General features: G+C 43.0%; 1 protein-coding gene across 3 annotated transcripts in view; it reads right to left on the reverse strand.

Moving 5' to 3' along the window:
- Nucleotides 1–18793, reverse strand: part of Ica1 (islet cell autoantigen 1) — a 142325-nt gene extending 123532 nt beyond the window's left edge. The window contains exon 1 of one of the 3 annotated variants that reach the window (XM_029535461.1): nucleotides 18678–18793. The gene's annotated coding sequence lies outside the window, so the exon portion shown is untranslated. Of the gene's footprint in view, nucleotides 1–17927; nucleotides 17984–18372 lie in introns of those variants that run through there. The other 2 variants (XM_021190440.1, XM_029535462.1) reach the window with 2 other exon arrangements.
- Nucleotides 18794–19864: the final 1071 nt, after the last annotated feature.

The following is a 19864-nucleotide window of genomic DNA, read 5'->3' on the forward strand; positions in this document are numbered from 1 at the left end:
GAGAGAGAGAGAGAGAGAGAGAGAGAGAGAGAGAGAGAGAGAGAATGCACATGCCATGGTGTTCACATAAAAAAAAAACCCAGAGGACATTGAGGATAAATTTTCTGCTTGTGCCATCTGGGTTCTGTAGTTCTAACTGAGGCTGTTAGGTGGGTAGCAAGAAGCACAACCTGCTGAGCTTTCTTACTGGTCCAGGCTTATTACCCTGTTCTAGTTAATTTTAAGTTAAGTTCATTTTAACTGATACACAAAATGTAAAACTATACATTCCAGTGGAGTGCATATGCTGTCCTATAGGGAGGGCGGGATATGGTTTTAGAGGATGCAGCGTGCTTTCGGTTGTACAGGGAGTATCCTCATTGCTTAAGACACATGGTGAGTATTACCATCTTATGCCGTTTATTACACTTGAATCACTTCATCCTCGAGCTCTTAGATAAATTAGTGTTGTAAAAACAAAGACAGACAAATATTACCCCCCCCAAGACCAATGGGACAGAACCGGATTCTAAGAGGGAAGAAGCAGGGGTGAGATATACATCGGGACAGTAATGTATTTTCAGTTCTTGAGAATATGGGAGTCACCTATGTCTTTGCCTCACCTCATGGAAGCAGGCCAGCCCCAGAGGCAAAGCTCACCAGCTGCCCAACAGTAGTTCAACTTTCCTGGGAGGTCCTGAGAATGGAAGGGCCTCTAGCCCAATGTGTAAGACTTCTGGCTGCCAAGTATGCATTCAGTCTGTGTGCTAACATGCTATAGTATAGTGATCAACTGATCACTATAATTAGGCCAGTGTGGTGGCCAGCACCCTTAAAATCACAGGAGTGTCTTTGCTTTTGTTTATTTTGAGTTGTTGATTGGTTTCCCTTTAAAAATGTTTTAAGAGAATGGTGCCGGGCGCACACCTTTAATCCCAGCATTCGGGAGGCAGAGGCAGGTGGATTTCTGAGTTCGAGGCCAGCCTGGTCTACAGAGTGAGTTCCGGGACAGCCAGGTCTACACAGAGAAACCCTGTCTCGGAAAAAGAGAGAGAGAGAGAGAGAGAGAGAGAGAGAGAGAGAGAGAGAGAGAGAGAGAGGTATTGGAATAAGAAGGAAGAACAGACTCTTCCTAGTATGTGAAATGACAGCAACACATTGATACCTCTCTCTCTCTTCCTCATGGACGGTATCCAAGTATTGAGTCAGGTTGCCTCAAGAAGAACATTCAAGGTAAGTGCACTCTGTGATCATTCTGTGTATTCACGGAATGGCTACACATTCAAGCTCTCTCTCTCTCTCTCTCTCTCTCTCTCTCTCTCTCTCTCTCTCTCTCTCACACACACACACACACACCAAAGGTACATTCACTTAATACTCCCAACAAAAATCACCATAAAACGCTCAAAAAAAAAATGAAATTATTATACTCTTTCATTGAATTTGCTTTACCATGAACTGTTAAGGGCATTAATACTTTTTGATTATTTTTTTTTTTGTTATTAGAGTAAAATATTTTTTAATCTCATTTTTGGGGTGTGTATTTGCAGGTGTGTGTGTGCATTAACGTGTATATATGTATGTGTATGTCAGGAGCTGTTCACCTTGTTCTGTGAGACAGGATTTCTCACTGAGACCTGAGAATGACAAGAGAACCCCTAGTCTCTCCCCCCCCCCCCGGGATTACTAACATGTGCCACCATTCCTGAGTTTTTATGTGAGTCCTGGGCTCAAGCTCACACATCTTTGTGGGCTGAGATACCTGTTTTTCGTTTATTACATGTACAGGACAGTATATTGCAGGAGACTACAACACAACAGATCTCTAAAATGCTTTTATCTTGCATGACTGAAACCTCATCCCCACGGAACTGGCAACTCACTATCAGCCCAGTTGGTCCTGGCAATTGCCATTCAACTTTCTGATTGTGAATTTGATAACTTTAGATACCTCGTTTCAAGTGTAACCACGTAGTATTTGTGTTTTGTGAGTGGCCCCTTTCACTTTGCACAGTGCCCTGTAGCATGATAGAGTCCTATCTTCCCTCCCCTTCAAAACTGAGTAGCAATCCATTGCATATATTCATGTACCACAGACAGGTTACTTAGCTACTATGAATCCTGATGTAGTGAACATATGTATCTTCTACCTCTCCTCAAGACCCTTCTATTGGATAAGTATGACTTATAATCAGACGAGGGATAGCTAACTCATCTGGTAGTTCTTTCTTTTCTTTTCTTCTTGAATCGTCTACAACAGTTTCTGCAGGTCCAGTGTCTGCGCTGAAACACATTCCAGCAGCACATCTGGTTCCAAGCTTTCCATAGCCCGGCCCTTCAGCACCCCGTTTCTCCACAGGCCACACTAATAAGCACTAGCTGACAGCCCCTATGGTTTTTAGTTTGCATTCCCCTGATTATCAGTGATGATGAGCATCTCTCTGTAGTTTTGATGACAATTTGTTTACTTTGGTTAGAAAAAGATCCATTCAAACCTTTCTCCATTTTAAACTCGGACATTTTTGTTATCAAATTCTTTGAACATTAAAGCTACATGGTTTGTAAATGTTTTTTTTTTCCACTCCATAGATGGTCTTCAATTCTGCTTCAGTCTACTGTTTTGCTATAAAATTTTTTGATTAATTATGGTCAGTAAACTATCCACTTTAGTTCTTTATACCAGCAACAAATATCACTGAGTGAACTGCCTCTCCTATACAGACTCTCTGAACATTTCCAGATTACACATTATACAGTAGTGTTCCCCAGTGTTGTCACCAAGCCACTGAACTGAGCTGATCTGGGGTGAACTCTAGATTCCGAGGCTCCTCCCCTGCTGAACTAGAATTCCTGATCCAGGGTCTGGAGGCCCATACTTACAACCAAGCTTACATATTAATGTGATTTCTAAACATACTAAAGTCTGAGAACCATGGCTAAATGCAAGGAAAACCATTCGGGAAATGGATCTTTCTTGAACCAACATGACATGGAGCAATAAATTCATGGGTGACCAAATAGGTTAAACCATGTAGGTATATCTACATATCTCCTGCTAATGTAGCTACAGTCAGAGTCTGCATCTCTTTCTACACATGTTCAGACACCACACACCAAAGACAACTAATATGTGTCTTAGAATTTCTAGACCTAACCTATCCCATCAAGCCACACCATTTTCTAAACTGACAGTGCCACTGTCCGTAGTTAAAAATCACTGTGGGTCTGATGGTACTTCTCAGGGGGTAGAAATGCTTGCCTTAGCAGCCTGACAACACAAGACTGACCCCCCAGAACTGACACAAAGAATCGACTTCACAAAAGTTGCCAATTGACCTCTACTCCCATGCCTCTCCCCTGCTCTCCCATTCACCCACACCAATAATAATAATAGACAAAATAAAATTAAAACCATCATAAAGTTTTACCCTTTCTATTCTGCTCGATAGTGTAGTTAAGCAAACATAACTATGATACAGTAATTACCACAAAATAGGCATTGCTCTGATATGAAGTGACTTGACATCTAAATTTGCTCTGACCAATTAAAAAAATCACTATTAGCTATAATGTAGTTGAAAATGATCTGATAGCCATAGGTTAAAAAAAAAAAAGAGTCACAGGTAATAGTGAAATTTTAAAAATTGGTATTTAACCTAACATCAAAAATACAACTCAAAAAGGTAATCAATATAAAAATTTCCAGGATATATTTCACATTCATATTTTCACACTAAGTCCAAGAGAGGCTGTATATTTTACCCACACGTTACATTTCAATTGAGGCTGGCCACATTAACTACTCACCAGCCTCCTGGGGTTAGGGATTACAGTACTAGAGAGTCTACAATTAGTAGTAAGGACAGTTATAAAAACATACTTTGGAGAATCAGAAGACATATGAATTTGAACAGGTTCATACGATGGGACCAAAAAGCTGCACATCTGTGAATTCTCCTGCAAAATATTTCGTCACAAAAGAGAACAAAGTGGTCAACAGTATCAAGTTGCTCACAGACTTTAAGTGTCACGCAGGCAAGGCACCAGTATCCCAACCAGCACACCTTGCCCAAAAGGGCATCTGTGTTGTGCTTTGTTTTGTTTCCTCAAGGAAGGCAAAGCAGATCACGTATGACGATGATGGTAGTGGTGGTGATGAGAAGAGGAAGAGGAGGAGGAGGATAGAGTTTATTCAAAGGCTCTAAGAGTTAATAATGAAGTATAAGTTTTTAACTGTAAAACAATCCTAGGAAGGCAGTAATGACTTCCTGGGCAGTGGGTTCTCGCTCTAAGACAGGCAAAAGTGAGGAACGCCTTTCTGCTCAGAGGTTAGCGACTGCCACATGGGTGATCCTAAGGCAACCAACCTAGCCCCCTTTGATTTTCTGAGCTGCACCTTTACTGTGAGGCAGTATGTTTGTTTCACTGCCCAAGATTAGGAATTAAAAGCCTAGCTTCTCCTACCTACTGCCTGAGGCTAAGAGGACATTACGCCCTGTGGGAAGAAGCCAGAACAGGGAAGGGGAGCACTTTATATTTTGTATTAGGGGTCTATGCAATCATTATGCCCATTTTCCTTCTTTATATATGCTTTCTGTTGTGAGCTCTCAATTTGATTCCTTAAATAAGAATGGGTAAAAGACTAACTACCTCACTTGTCTTTTTAAAATTGCTTTAAATAACCACACAGTATAGGCATAAACAAAAGTCTCATTTTGTTTTTTTCCTAAAAGTCTTGGTTCCCCCACCCCGTCCCTCCCCAATAGTCTGAGGCTCACAGAATGGTACACACTGAAGGAGTCAGTCTAGCCTTGCTGCGTTGAACCACGATACTGGATTCTTCTTGACAACATGATAGGAAAAAGGGCATCTCCATTCCAAGCAGGCTGCCCTCAACCTGTGATGAACACTTGTTCTGGCCTAGCCCATTTCCCTGAGTCTTCACGGCCGTGATGTCAGCTGCTGGCCCCTCTGATTACATATAAATTACAAGGAAATAAAAACCCAATAATAATCTAAAGTTCTTGAGCCCGCACTCCAGGAAAGAGGCAGGCTGATCACCATTCTGCACACTGGTGCCATCAACCCACAACAATATCTGAAGGGAAGTAGCTTCCTCACGAGGGAGGGATACTTCCTAAGTCTGTCCTGTTTCCTGCAGACGCCTTCGCGCCAATGCCGCGTCCAGGTTCAGCAGCAGAGGGTCCTCTTGTAAACGGAAGGCTTTTCTGTTAGATGAAGGTGGGGAGAACAGAGACGGACTCCGTGGGTGTGTACTGAGCTTTACGCTACCACGCCTTGAAATGCAGACTCAACATTCGCATTTTTCTAATGTATTCCAAATGTATCCGTTCCAGATAAAAACGTCAGCATCTTAGAGCTCTTCAGTTCTATCATGCACATCACCGTTTGGGGCTCTTTAGGAAGTGCACCGCCTTTCTTCCCATAACCACACACGATGTAGGAACAAGGTACCTTGCTAGAAGTATCCCCCGGTAAGACCTCTCCTCTCCAACACCAGCATCTCTAGACCACAGAGCATCAAATCTGCGGCGCAAATCTCTGTTCACGTCTCAAGAATCCTGAAGCTGGATGGGTGCTATGATCATCACCGTCTGGCCAAGTATTTGGCAACCACTTTTCTTTCTTCAAGGGACGTAAACCGTAAGCCTCACAGCAATGATTTCTTGCATCTGATGAAATACAGACCCCGCCTGATACTTTTCTAATGCTTACGAGCCCCGGGACCAGCACTGCACAGCCAGGTTGGTTAGTTTTCTCTGGCTACTTCAAGAAAAAAAAAGGGGGGGGGATTTATTCCATAATGGAATGAAGGACCTCATTTACAACGAAGCCTCTGTAAAAATGGCACATCAGTATATATCACATGTGCATACAGCTGCAAGGGAGGCCTGTAGTCAGGGGACAGTCAGTGTGGATTGCCACAGAAAATGCATGGCAAGATAAGAAAGTGTCCAGTGCTAAAGATACATGGAAGTGAAGGAACAGAACTAGGGTGAGACATTACTTCTGAGCCAAGACTCTAAGAATTAGTGGTTATGGTCTGGCAAAGGGTATGTGTGTGTATGAAGGGAAAGAAATAAACAAAATTTTCTGCAATAGAATTATGGTGTGTGTCATCAACCTTGAGCCGCTGGGCAGGTTTTAAAATTTGTTTCTTTCATAAGCCCAAACCTACATGTTCCGCAATCATTTTATAAAAACTCAACTGTACCTAGCTTTTCTTCAGTTAGTTAGAACCACTAGTTGCTTTCAAATGATCTGAATTAAGCCTACCTTGAGTCTACTTCTCTGGTGTGTAACTTCAGGATGAATGTCAGTCCTAATACAGACATTATAGAATGAAGCCCTTTTTGTCTTGAAGTGGGGACACATGAGCCAGAGAAAGTTAACCAGCCTTGGTGTGCAATGCTGGTCCCTGGGCTTATAGAAAAGCATCAGGCGGTCTAGGTATCAAAGTAAAACTGAACTGAGTGTCTGCGATTCGTTTGGTAAGAGTATGTTTTCAACTCCTTTATCCTAGGTGTTTATCTGTCACATACTCTTGTATGTCGATTGTGAATTTTATAATTTCTTATAACCAGAAGTGTGTTTTAAGTATAAATATTAAACTAGTTTCATTGAGAGCAGTGAAAAAAAAAAAAAGAATCAATTTCTTCAAGCATAATTGATTGCATTTCTGGTTTTAAAACCTTGGCTCATCAGATGGCGTCTTCCCATGGTTGGGAAGGGGAGCATGCCACGGGGGATGGGGAGCTGACTCAACCTTCCATCCTTTCACAGGCTAAACAAACGAAGATGGCTTTGACCTGATTCAGTGGGTGTTTCCCCCCTGAAACCATGGAGCTACCCTTCAGCTTTGTGTAAGGTTACAACTACTTGAACATTTCAGTAGCTTCTATTTCTGGTTTTATACCCCCCTGAAATGTTGTTTTGACATTTTCATAAATTCACAAGTAAATGTGAGGCAGGATCATGCCTTAATTTTTGTGAGTCAGAACATCTTCCATGAGGAGAACAGACTTCTGACCTTATTCGAAGCGGCTAAGAGGTGGCCGAGTTTCTATTAACCTTGACGGATGCAAGTCACTGCTAAAGTTCTAGTTCATGTTAACGAGGGTCTTACTTAGTATAGTTAAAAATAATCATCTTATTCACATATTAAATTAACTCAAGCATTAGTAGACAGGGCATAATTAACATTAATGATTCCACAAAACATTGAAAATAACCTCCCCAAATAAATATATTTTAATGCTTCCCAAACTGCTCCTGAAGATCAGTAAAAGCTAGTATGTCCGTGACAACACCAAAAACTTGTGCCTCTCCAAATCTCTTCATCTAGGTGGCTTTACTCAACATTGGTAAAAATGACCAGGCAAATATTTATAATAGCCAGAAGCTGGAAACAACCCATATGTCCCTCAACAGAGGAATGGATACAGAAAATGTGGTACATTTACACAATGGAGTACTACTCAGCTATTAAAAACAATGACTTCATGAAATTCACTGGCAAATAGATGGATCTAGAAATTGTCATCCTGAGTGAGGTAACTCAGTCATGAAAGAACGCACACGGTATGTACTCACTGATAAGTGGGTATTAGGCAAAGAGCATGGAATACCCATGATACAACTCACGGACCACATGAAGCTCAAGAGGAAAGAAGACCAAAGAGTGGATATTTCAGTCCTACTTAGAAGGAGGAACAATATACTTCAAGGGAGTAGAGGATGGGAGGTATTTCGGAGGAAGAGAAGAGAGGACGGGAAAAAAGAGGAGCAGACTCAGGTATTGGAGGATATGGAGGAGATGTACAGAGGGTCAGGAAGTTGAACAGACGTGTGTAGCAATGGGGGATGGGGAACTGGGGGTAGCAGCCAGAAAGTCCCAGGTGCCAGGAAAGCAAGAGGCTCTCAGGATTCCACAGGAATGAAAAATGAAACAGCCCACAAAGGGGAGGGAGAATCTGTTCAGACCATATCCAGAGGTTATGCATGGCCCTCTGTTGAAGAATGGGGCCACCCATCCATCTCCAAAATTTTAACCCAGAATTGCTCCCGTCTAAAGGAAATACAGGGACAAGGAGTGGAGCAGAGACTGAAGGAAAGGCCATCCAGAGACTGCCCCACCTGGGGATCCAATCCACATACAGACACCAAACACAGATACTATTGCTGATACCAAGAAGTACTTGCTGACAGGAACCTGATTCAGCTGTCTCCTGAGAGGCTCTGCCAGATCTTGACAAACACTGAAGTGGACACTCTCAGCCAACCATTGGATTGAGTACAGGGTCCCCAATGAAGGAGCTAGAGAAAGGACCCAAGGAGCTGAAGGGGTTTGCAGCCCCATAGGAGAAACAATAATAAGAACCAACTAGTATCCCCAGAGCTCTCAGGGACTAAACCACCAACCAAAGAGTACACATGGAGGGACCCATAGCTCCAGCCACATATGTAGCAGAGGATGGCCTTGTCAGTCATCAATGGGAGGAGAGGCCCTTGGCCCTGTGAAGGCTCTATGCCCCAGTGTAGGGGAATGCCAGGGTCAGGAAGTAGGAGTGGGTGGGTGGTCAAGCAGAGAAAGGGTGATGGGATAGGAGTTTTCAGAGGGGGAGCAGAAAAGGGGATATATTTTAAATGTAAATAAAGAAAATATCTAATAAACAATGTTTTAAAAAAATGTGAACAACAACAAAAAGGATATCCTCTTTCACAGAAGTCTAGAAATAGGAAACTGTGCATCTTTTGTTTTGAGATGAGGTAACTGGGTTCCAAAATTGAAGATAACTCATCAATTCATCTAAGTTGATGTCCAAGGTCAGATTCACAAGAAGGGATACTGGAAAACAGGTAAAAATAAACCAGAAAATTCAACTTGTTCACAAGGGGTCTCTACAGGTCTCACTCTGCTCTCCCGCTGCAGCTCTGCTTCCAATGGCTGACCCTAAGTGAATTCTCTATTGCAGCCATACCAGGAGGCTGACATTTGCAGACAATAACAATGAAGGAGATCTGTAAGTGGGAACTATGTAAGATGGTGTATCACTCAACTGTGACACTAGAAACAGGAAAAGATTCAAGAGTTGGCCTTTGCTGATGAAAAAAGTAATTGCTGAAGCAAAGAGGGAGAGGATTTGCTGTATAAGTTATATCTGCCTTTGACTTTATCAGTTTATATGACTTCCAAATGCTAATTCAAGTGTGGCATAGAGATTTTAATCTGTACTTATGGTGGTGTTTTGTCCAAAACATTAACCTGAGAAGGTGAAGTGTCAAGGTGACAAGTGAAGAACACACCTAGCAAAAACCACAAGTGTAGTATCAAATGTCGGCACAGGGCATCATGAAATGTCCAAGTCAGATGTTATTCTTCTGTTGCATTTCAACTGAGACTCAAATATAAAACTTGGAAGGCTCTTCCATATGTAACTTTAAAATGTGGAAACCAAGTCTAAATTTTTAATGAAAAAATAATCTGTGGTAAGCTAACTTTATCATATAAGACATGTAAAACTGTCCAGTGTAGCAGCTAGTGGCAACTAAACACTGGAAACAGAGCTACTTAGAACTCAGATGTGCTGTCTGTGTAAAACTCACACAGTTTCAAAGACTTAAGAAAAGAAAACAAAAAGAACCAAATACAGCAAAATATCTCACTAATAATCTCTATTTTATATGTTTATACAAATCATTTGTAGTTCACTTATATATCTATTTAAATTTTATAAAGTTGTATTTTTAAATTGCCTTTGCCTTTATACAATAAATAAAACAAATATCAAGTGGAATATCCCATACATATTTAAATATATGAATAATTTATATTTAGTTGTATTCTATATGTTATATATTTTTATACTTCATACTGAAATATTTTTATGTATTGAATAATATAAAATAAAAGTTCATTTCATCTGCTTCTTTTAGTGTTTTAAATTAAGAACACTTTACAACAAACTGCTTCAAATCCTATCTGCATGTCTACCACAGGATTTTTATTGGACAGCGTTGGTCTAAGGCATTAGGCAAATAAGCAAAGAGCTTAAGCCACCAATATTCCATGCTACATAAAATGATACCTTTAATCCATTACCTTCCTAGAATTGGAGATTTTAGTTGGCCACAGATATCAGTAAAAACCTATACTCATATATGTTAATTACAAACTACATAATCTACGAAATGATCATCTACCCCATTTTCCTAACTTTTCCTGAAAGGCACAGTCTATATATTAGTCTCTCTGATTCACATAAGATCTGCACAAGTTATAGAGCAGACGGGGCTACTAAAAGACCATCAAAAATGAGAAGATATTTGGGAGGCCAAGGTAAGAAGATAGGTCATTCAAGATCTGTCTGTGCTACAGTGTGAGATTCTGTTTCCAAATTAAAAACCACAAAGCGGACTGGGAGATGTAGTGCCCCGGTAAAGTACTGCCAAGCGGCTCCAAGGTTCAAGTTGTGTTTTCAAAAGTATAAGAGGAATCCCTTTCTGTAGCCTGACTATCTCTCTTTATATACTTACAAACACAAATATAAAATAGGCACATGTTTACAGATATATTCCATGAGGAAAACATGAGGTTAACATAGTGGAGAGAACAAGGCTGAGGCTACAGGGACCACAGTGACATAAAACTGCACACTGTGTATCATTTAAAGCCTCCAAAAGAGGTTAGGGTGTGGCCTCTGACTGTGGGCTCTTGTAGCTGAGGACTGCAGAGGATGTCCGGATCATTTAGCCTAGCCTCCTGCTTTCACGGATAAGGGAACTGAGGCTCATGGCTGAAGGAAATTTCCCAAGGCACAGAGTAAGTCTCTTTCATTAGACACAGACAGCCGAAGTAAACACACACCAGGATGCGGTTTATAAAATGTCAGTGCTGGGCAGGGGCCCTGTAAACAAGCCACCACAGCTCCTTTCTCTGGAAACAGCACATATTCCAGGACTTTCCTTGGTTAAATGGTGGCAACTAAATCTTGTTTGTGGTTTGGGTGGCTTATGAGCAAGGAATGAAAAAATCCTGAGAGTCAGCAACAAAGAAAGAGAAAACAACATTTTGGGGGCATCCCTATTAACTGGGGCATCTAGTTAATGTTGTTTGAGAACCAATGCATGGTACCTATCCCAGTTTCTTTCTACTTTCTCAGTGAATACACTCATGAGATTAAGCAATACTGAAGCCCAAAGCTCATAGGGCAGACTGGTTGCTTGGGCGGGAATCTGGAAGGACAGGTCAGTGTGTATACTTGGTAGGGCTAGCCCAGTTGTAACAACAAGGAAGTTGCACGAACCCTCCAGGTCAGCAGGACAGAGAGCAGCAGGAAACAGGAAGGAGGGGTAGTCTGACACCAACACATATGCTTCACTGTGACACTGCTCGGGGCAAGGCCAAGAGCCCAGACTGGATGAGAAGGCTCCAGGCCTCAGGGAGCAGCAGCAAGTGGGGAAAAGGTACCCAGGGGATGAGAGGCCGTCTCTGCTCCAGGACACAGGGAATTGGGGCCTTGGACTTGCCCTGGACACCTCTTTACAGTGTCTGCTCTCTGTGCATACTGTACACTTCTTTAGAACCAGGCAGCACCCTATGGCCTTAACCCCTGTGGTTATCTGCTCACTAAGAGGCACAGGGAGCCTCCAGCCCTCTCTGCTCACTAAGAGGCACAGTGAGTCCCCTAGTCCTCTCTGACCTTTGGCCACCTACTATTCTATTTCAAATTAGTTCATGTCTTTTGCTTTCAGCTCTCTGTCCTGCTTAACCTTCCTGGTAGCTCTCTTCCTCCGTGCCCACATCTCAAATATCACTATGTGTATGCAAAGCCCCACCTGAGCTGGCTTAGCACACAATTTACTTGCTCCATCGAGGTGATTTCCTATATATCTATCTTTAATCACCAGCTATATGCCAATGACTACCAAATTTAAGCACCTCTTCACATATGAGAGCCACATTATCCCCACCTCGATCCCATTCCTCCCTTCTGCCCCCCTTAAAGTGAGCTCTTTACTACAGAGAGCTACATCCTTCTTCCCTGAGACTTCATACGGAAGTCCCATAAGCTGTCCAAATTCAGTAAATCTAAAACCCAATTCCCCCTCTTTCCATTCCTACCCAGTCTCTAAGCTGGCAACCAGCACTGCCTCCACCAGATGACCCAACCTGAGATGCTGTCATCAGTCTCATTTCAGCCTCCATGTTTGTCCATTATTTCCCCTCCAGCACATCTTTCCCCTTTCTGACTACACAGACAGGACTCAGTCTAGAACCCCCAAGGCAGCACCATTTTGGTCACTCCAGTCTCTCACACTATTTTCTGCACGATTTCTGTAAGATGCACATCTGACCTGCTGCCTGTTCTCCGACTCAGAAGGCATTCATCACTGTCTCTTGACACTGGTGAAACTCTAAACCTCTTGGCAAAACCACAAGACTCCTTCCTTTCCCCCAACTTGGGCTGCATGTCATAAAGAGCTGCTTCCCCTGGCCATTTACGACAGCTAGAGCTTTCTGTCACCTGGAAAGTCTTACCTTCGGGGCAGTTGACTAACTTACAACATACAGTCCTAGAATCTCCTTAAATGCCACCCCCTCAAGCAATTTCCCTCAACCCAACACATGCCTTCCACTCCATTTCTTCAGGGATTCCCCCCATCCTTGTACTCCCGTTTAACAGACTCGTGGTAGGATTATTCCTATACCTCATTGTTCTTCTGCATGAGCTGGTTCCATTGGTATCGCTTGCTGGTCCCTTGAAAGTTGGAACCCTCAACTTCATCTTTGTTTCTCTATCACTGAGCACAGCACCAGCAAGTGCTGGACAAAAGGTTATGGTTGCAGGCTGTCACTAACAGAACACTTTACATGTGAGGAGCAGATGAAATCATTGTATTAGCTGCGCCCATTCCATCCCCATGTTGCAAGCAAAGAAATGAAACAAATTTTAAAAATACTTAGAAACCAATGTTCCCTTTGGCTAATAAGTCATAAGCTCCAGCCAGGTTTGGACTTCTGACTTCCTGTTTTTAATTGGTCCACATGAGTCTAGATTGAAATGAGGTTGGCTCATGAGGCTAAAATATAGGCTGAGATAGCCACGGGCTCAGGTGCTGTTGGTCTGCGGCCACTACAGTGCATTTATACAATCATTTCAAATGATGATGGCTTCATTCCCTCATTACTAGGACTTCTACCATAAGGAAAAAGGGCACCACTCATCAGGACTGGCAGATTTGCTCTCTGGCTAAGGATGCCCACCTAGAAAATATCACATAGAAGGCTGGGGTTCTTTTCACATGGAGTCCAAAACACTGCTACATTTCAAGCACTATTAAGCATGCACTATTCTGGGAACAGAGAAGTGGAAGGCAGCGAGGATGGAGAGAGTGGGCAGGGGCATGAATGTTTAACACGCATGTTACTGAATTGCTCCTGCCAATGATCTCACCATCCAGAACTCAAGAACCTTTCTGCTCTTCAACTGATACTATCATAACAATTAATATTATTTGTATGGTCAGTGGTCTGTCAAGAAATGCATCTGCTTTGTTTTACACTCCACAGCATTCTACTGCATTTAGTTGTTGTTGTTGTTAATTTCAATCATTCTGTTTTTAATTTCATGTACTTCGGCTAATTACATTCCAAAATAGACACCTGGAAGGCTCTCTTCTTTCTAATGCCTTTTAAATACCAAGGTTCCATTCCCTACTGATACCTCCAACGCTTTTGCAACTCCCCAGCACACAGTTGAAATTGATTCTGAGTTTACACTGATGAGCATCTTTAATCTTCCCAGCTGCCCGATTATCCTATTTTCTAGTTTCCGTGGCTACTCCAAGTTACATACTCATAAGTAAAGACTCGGAGCCAGGAGCCACACATGTGAGAACAGGCAGCATTTCTCCTTCTGGTCTGAGTGACCTCATTCAGTAGAATATTTTCTAGTGCCACCCGCCTACCTAAAACCTTCATGATTTCATTTTCTTATACAGCTCGATAAAATCCAACTGTGTACATGGACCACATTTTCATCATCTACTCATCAGTTGAAGGAGATTGAGGTTGTTTCCATTCTCTAGCTATGGAGAACAGAGCAGCCATGGGCAGATCTGAGCACGTGTCTATGCAGTAGGGTGCTCAGTTCTCTAGGCATGCGCCGAGGAGTAGTAAATCTGGGCCATACAGTACATCTAATTTTAGACTTCGGAGAATTCTTCACACTGATTTTCTGAGTGCCTGCACCAGTTTACCATCCACCAACAGTGAAAAAGGGTCTTCTATCCCCACATCCTAGTCAGCATTTATTGTCAATGGTTTTCTTGATCTTAGTCATTCCGATGGAGGTAAGATGGAATATTAAAGTAGTTTTAATATGTGTATGTTATTATGAGATCTTTCTTAGGCTTTAGTTCTTCTTCTGAGAACCCTATATTATTATATATATAATATATGGATTGCTTCCTTGACTCCTCATTTTGAATTCTTTATATATTTTGGATATTAATCCTCTACCAAATGAATAGCTGGAAAAGATTCTCCCCCACCTTGTGGCCATGGAATTTGGAGAACTCACTACCCACAGTTTTCTAAGCCAGTGCAATTCCCAGTTGTATGCTAAATACTTATCCTTATTTCTACAGACAAGTGCAGCTCTCAAACCTAATCAAGGAAGCTTCTTTTTTTGCAGCAGATGGATACCATTACAGAAACCCACAACTGATCGAACACTGAAAACAACTTGGTGTGGGATGTTCACCCCGAATGACAAATCTGTAACACAACACGCTTCATCTAAGATTCAAGAAACACCATGGGGGATGGGGTGGAAAGGTTTTATGAGTCAGAGGACCAGGATCGCTCCTACAAGATTATGTCTTTTATGATTTATTACGGGGAAGCCACGTCTATGAGATCTCAACAATATGGTGGAAGCCTAAACAAGACCCAGACAATGACAACATCAGGTGACAAGCCAGTGTGGACAGGGGATATCTCACAAGACCCTGTCCCTAGATGGAGAGTTACAGGCAATTAATGACGAGAGAGAGAGAGAGAGAGAGAGAGAGAGAGAGAGAGAGAGAGAGAGAGAAAGAGACTTAGTTTTCCTCAGTCCCCAGGTTGATTATTCAATATCACATGGTCATCCCTAAATAAATACATACAAGCAACACTAAATATCAATTCAGTATATATGTATGTGTGTATATATATGTGCATATATGTATATATATGTAACCATCATAATTAAAAAGAAAATCAGTGCATGCATGGATATGGGAGGAGTTGAGATAGGAGTTAGATAGGGAGTAGATCTTGTCACAGTTGTCACACACCCTCTTCCACTAATAAAGCTGCTTCAACCAGAAGAAAACAATATACTTGTATCATCAGATACATTGAAAATGGATTTCTACCCTAATGTTGACCAAACAAATATATATTTTTTTATATTTTGTAAGTGAGTCTTTTAACAATTATAGAATTTGCCAACAATCTTCCTGATTTGTGGCTTGTAATTTTTAATTATGTCTTTTTGTATTCGAGGAAAAATTTTAAATTTTTTATGTTTGATTTTAAGTGTTGTAACTGTACTCCAAAACCTTGCAAATATCTAGGTTTCCTGAGATTTTTGCATTGTATTCCTTCAAACATAATATTGTTCAAATTATCCATTTAGGTCTGTGATTCATTTTGAATTAACTTTTATTTGTGGTAATCTTTTTATATGTAGACCCTCAGTTATACAAACTTTTTTTAAAAAAAAAAAACTATGTTTAGTTGAAGTTTAAAAATCATTCAATTTTAATGCATACTTTATCTTTAGTCTCATATTTCATTATTTTCCTTATAAAGTTGGTCTTCATGCCAATAACACTGTGCCCTGAGTTTTATACCATTAAAACAACTTGTATTTTTAAAACAAAAAAAAAGAAAGAAAGAAAGAAAAAGAAAATGGTCACGTTGAAGACTTTTTACTGGAGAACAAGATTTCATGCACTTTTCATAAGATTATATACCGAAAATAAAGATGCTAGGTACTACAGCTTGCCACTTGGGTCTACCAGATGGAGGAAGGGCTATAAAATCATAGGCGATTACCAGCTGGAGTCTTTAGCTTTCAGTGGAGGATCAAGGGCCAGTGATCTATTAATCTCAGGTTTCTTCACTTCTTACGCGTAGCAGAACTCTGTAGTTTAACTGCTATGTTTTCTTAAGATTCATTCTTAATAACATTGAACCATTTTCCTGAGTAATACGGAATGACATTATAAAATAACATTTCCTTCGATCTGAACACATGAACTGGGCTAACACCAAACGTGTTTGAGAGACTATAGATTATACCCTTGCTTTGACCCTATAGTAGTCTCTAGAAAGATTTTTTTTTTTTAAATAAAAGCTGATAGAACCTCTATGGGTATTCCCTGAGAGGCTCAACCAGCACCTGACCAATACAGATGCAGGTACTCACAGTCAACCATGGGACTGAGTCTGAGGACCCCATAGGTCACCAAATAGGACTGAGCTAGAGGAAGGACTGAAGGAGCAGAAGGGAATTGCAACTCCATAGGAAGAACGATATCAACTAATTGGACCACCAGAGCTCCCAGGGACTAAACCACCAACCAAAGAGTACACATAGAGGGCGCAGAGGCTCCAAATACACACATAACAGAGAATGGCCTTATCAATGGGAAGGGAGGCCTTTGGTCCTGTAAAGGCTTGATGCCCCAGTGTAGGGGGATGCTAGAGCAGTGAGGAGGAGTGGGTGAGTAGGTGGAGGAGCACCCTCACAGAGGCCAAGGTGAGGGGGAAGAGGGGGAGTGGGGGGTTGTGGAGGGTTAACTGGGAAGGGGGATATTATTTGAAATGTAAAGGAATAAAATGATTAATAAAAATAAATAAATACATACAAATAAAAGCTGAGACCTAAAATGGATCAGAAACAATTCAGAGTTGGCAGGGAGATGGCGGAGCAGGCAAAGGCACTTAGAGTACAAGGCTGGCAACCTGAATTGAACACCAAGAACCTATGCAGAGGTGGAAGGAGGCAACCGAAACCACTGAATTATTCTCTGACCTTCACATGTGGGGCATGCAAGTGTGTTCACACATCATGTACAGACGTGTGTGTGTGTGGTGTGTATGTGTGTGTGTGTTGAACAAAGGGTAAGAAACATTTTGGAGCATGAATTTCATAATCGTGTCCTACTTTATTCCCTAACTTCTGAGTGGTTGAGATGTCAGATTTAAACCAGAGGATCATGGGAGCCAATTTGAGAGACTGCAGATATAAACACACATGCTTAAAGGACCATAATGGACAGCAAATACTCCATGTGTCTTCCTCCATTCATAACCATTTTCAAACCAGCTGGTGATGTCTTTTCCAGGTCCATGGAATGTTTTGTTAGCAGCCGTTCAGACTGATGGATAAACCCTTCTTGTGCTAATAGTCAATGCTATCTAACAATGAAGAATATAGTTTCATTTCTAAACCTTAATGCCCACCCAAAGACCCCAAACGTTATTTGACATCATTACGGGTATGGCGTGTTAAAGGTTCCAAAGAGAGGTTGAGAGGCTTTGGAACCCTACAAGTCAAAAGATAGTGTGAAGGTTAACGGGGGAGCCGCTTGGGAGAAAGACTGGCATAACAGGATATTACTTTCAGAGGAAACAGGAGCTGCATCAACCTCGGGGCAGGAAAGGCGGAGTCAGCAGCGCAGCACCCAAAGAAACCCCGCGTGCCAGGGTTTGCAAGAACGTGGCGTGCTCAGTGACTCTTCCTAGCCTGCAGGGGACAACCACAGGCCTCCTGGCACCAGTCATTACAAAAAAGGTACCCATCGGCTCTTAGCAGTCCCTGCCAAAGACTAGCATAGGAGGAACAGCAAAAGTAAACGTCAGATACCGCTGCAGGTGAACTTGTCAACAAGTCAGCTCTAGACGCAAATCCCAATCCAGAGGGGACCTGGGAGGGAGCGAAGGGTAGGCCGGCACCGGCTCGGAGAAAAGGAGGCCGGACGTCAGTTGGGAAGCGGCTTGGGTATGGGCGCAGGTGCTCTCCGGTTTCCCTCCCGCTCCCTGGGGGCTGACGCACGTTCCTAGGGCGCGCGCATCCTCCACACATCCAGGCCCGAGGGAGGATCTGCGGGAGGGAAGAGGATGATGCTCCTCCCGCACCCGATGGGGGGGGGGGTTGTAGATGAGGTGACCCGCCTGGAACCCGTAGCCGGCAAAGGGCAGTAGAGGCGGCCTTGGCTTGGTGCCCCCGACCACCCCGGCACCCGGGCGTCTCCCGCTGCAGCATGCAGCCCGCCCGGCTCGCCCCCGCCCCGGCCCCGGAGGGCAGGTACCTTGGAGCCCCGGCCCCCAGGAGCCTCCCGGCGGAGATCCTAGCGTCCCTCCAGCTCCCTGCGCCGACGTCAGCGTCAGCACTGGCGAGGGAAGGGGCGGGGAGCGCAGGAAGCGGTCCTTCCTGCAGCGGCCGCCGCCAGCCGGAGGGGCAGCGCGGAGCCCGTGCGCGCCGCGGCGCAGCGCGGCGGCCCGAGCGGGCACCCTCCCCTCCGCCAGAACCCGCCGCCTCCCTCCCTGCGGGGACAGCGGCCGGCCACTCTCTGCAGGACTCGGGGATCTCGGTGGTGGAGGGCGGTGGTCTCACCTTGTTTGGGGCGGATCAAGGATGAGAGGACCGAGTGTCCCTCTCTCTACTCCCTGGGGTTTTCCCGTGACCCCCATCTCTAGGGTATCTGGCGTTTGGACCTGCTGCCAGAGATGACCCCGCCCCTGCTCTCTGGCAGGTGTTCCACGTGTCCATAGCGTTTGCGTCACAATGACCTGTCTACAGGTGGCTGACGCAGAGAACACCTCAGTGTTCCTCGGTTTGTGTAAAGGGTCCGTGCTACTTTAGAGTTTGGTGACTTGAAGGGACAGGAGATTTCGTGAGGTCAGTGCCAAAGCAAAGAGGTTTGCGTCTGGAATCCAAATTTGGGCTTAAAGACTAAAAAAGCTGTGTGTTAAGAAAACAGCTGGGTATGTATTTACACACCTGGTTTTATATATATACCCATATGCCATATCCATCACTTATACTTATTTTAGACAGCGTTTCAACTCTTATCCTTTGTCACAAAAAACAAACTTCAGATTCTGGAGTACCTTCCATATCACAGGAAAGGAATATCAAATAATGCGTCCTAAATGCTGTTTATACTGATAAGAGACGCCAGGCTCAGCCCTCCTTCCATGTCTGTAGAGAAGTTTGTTGAAAGATCACTGCTAGGAACAGCGAATAGGTGGAAAGAAAAATTACTTAGTAATGATGCAAACAAGCCAGAAATCCACAGCTAACATAAAAGGGTTGTTTCCTGGGTGCCAAACCAATACTGTGTCCTTCACACTGTATCTTTTGGTGGCCCAACGTGGTGGTTAAAATTATCCCCATTATTTAAGGGGTGAAGATACTGCTCAGGGTTCCCTATGGAAGACTGGTGGATCTGATAGCCTTGGCATGGCTCAGTAGTGAAGAACCAGGGTTGAACCTAGGGTTGTCTGAACCAAGATTTAACCTCAGGAGAGAGTGGGGTTTAAAACATGGTTAGGGATAACTCCGTGGCTGAACACTTACTAGCATGCACAAAGCCCTGGGCTTGATCCCTGGGAAAGCAAAGTAAGAAAAGTGTCCAAACATAGAAATAAATGCCATGTTCTTCTAACATCAGAGGTACTCAGAAGGACCAGATTTCCCTTGTCTCGAGTCTTCATACCAGTAGCAATTTATTAATTACATGAAAATATAAGAATTCCAATAGGAACACTCCTCCATTGCTGGTGGGATTGCAAGCTTGT

This window comes from Mus pahari, chromosome 2 (genome assembly GCF_900095145.1).
Source record: "Mus pahari chromosome 2, PAHARI_EIJ_v1.1, whole genome shotgun sequence".
Taxonomy (NCBI): Eukaryota; Metazoa; Chordata; class Mammalia; order Rodentia; family Muridae; genus Mus; species Mus pahari.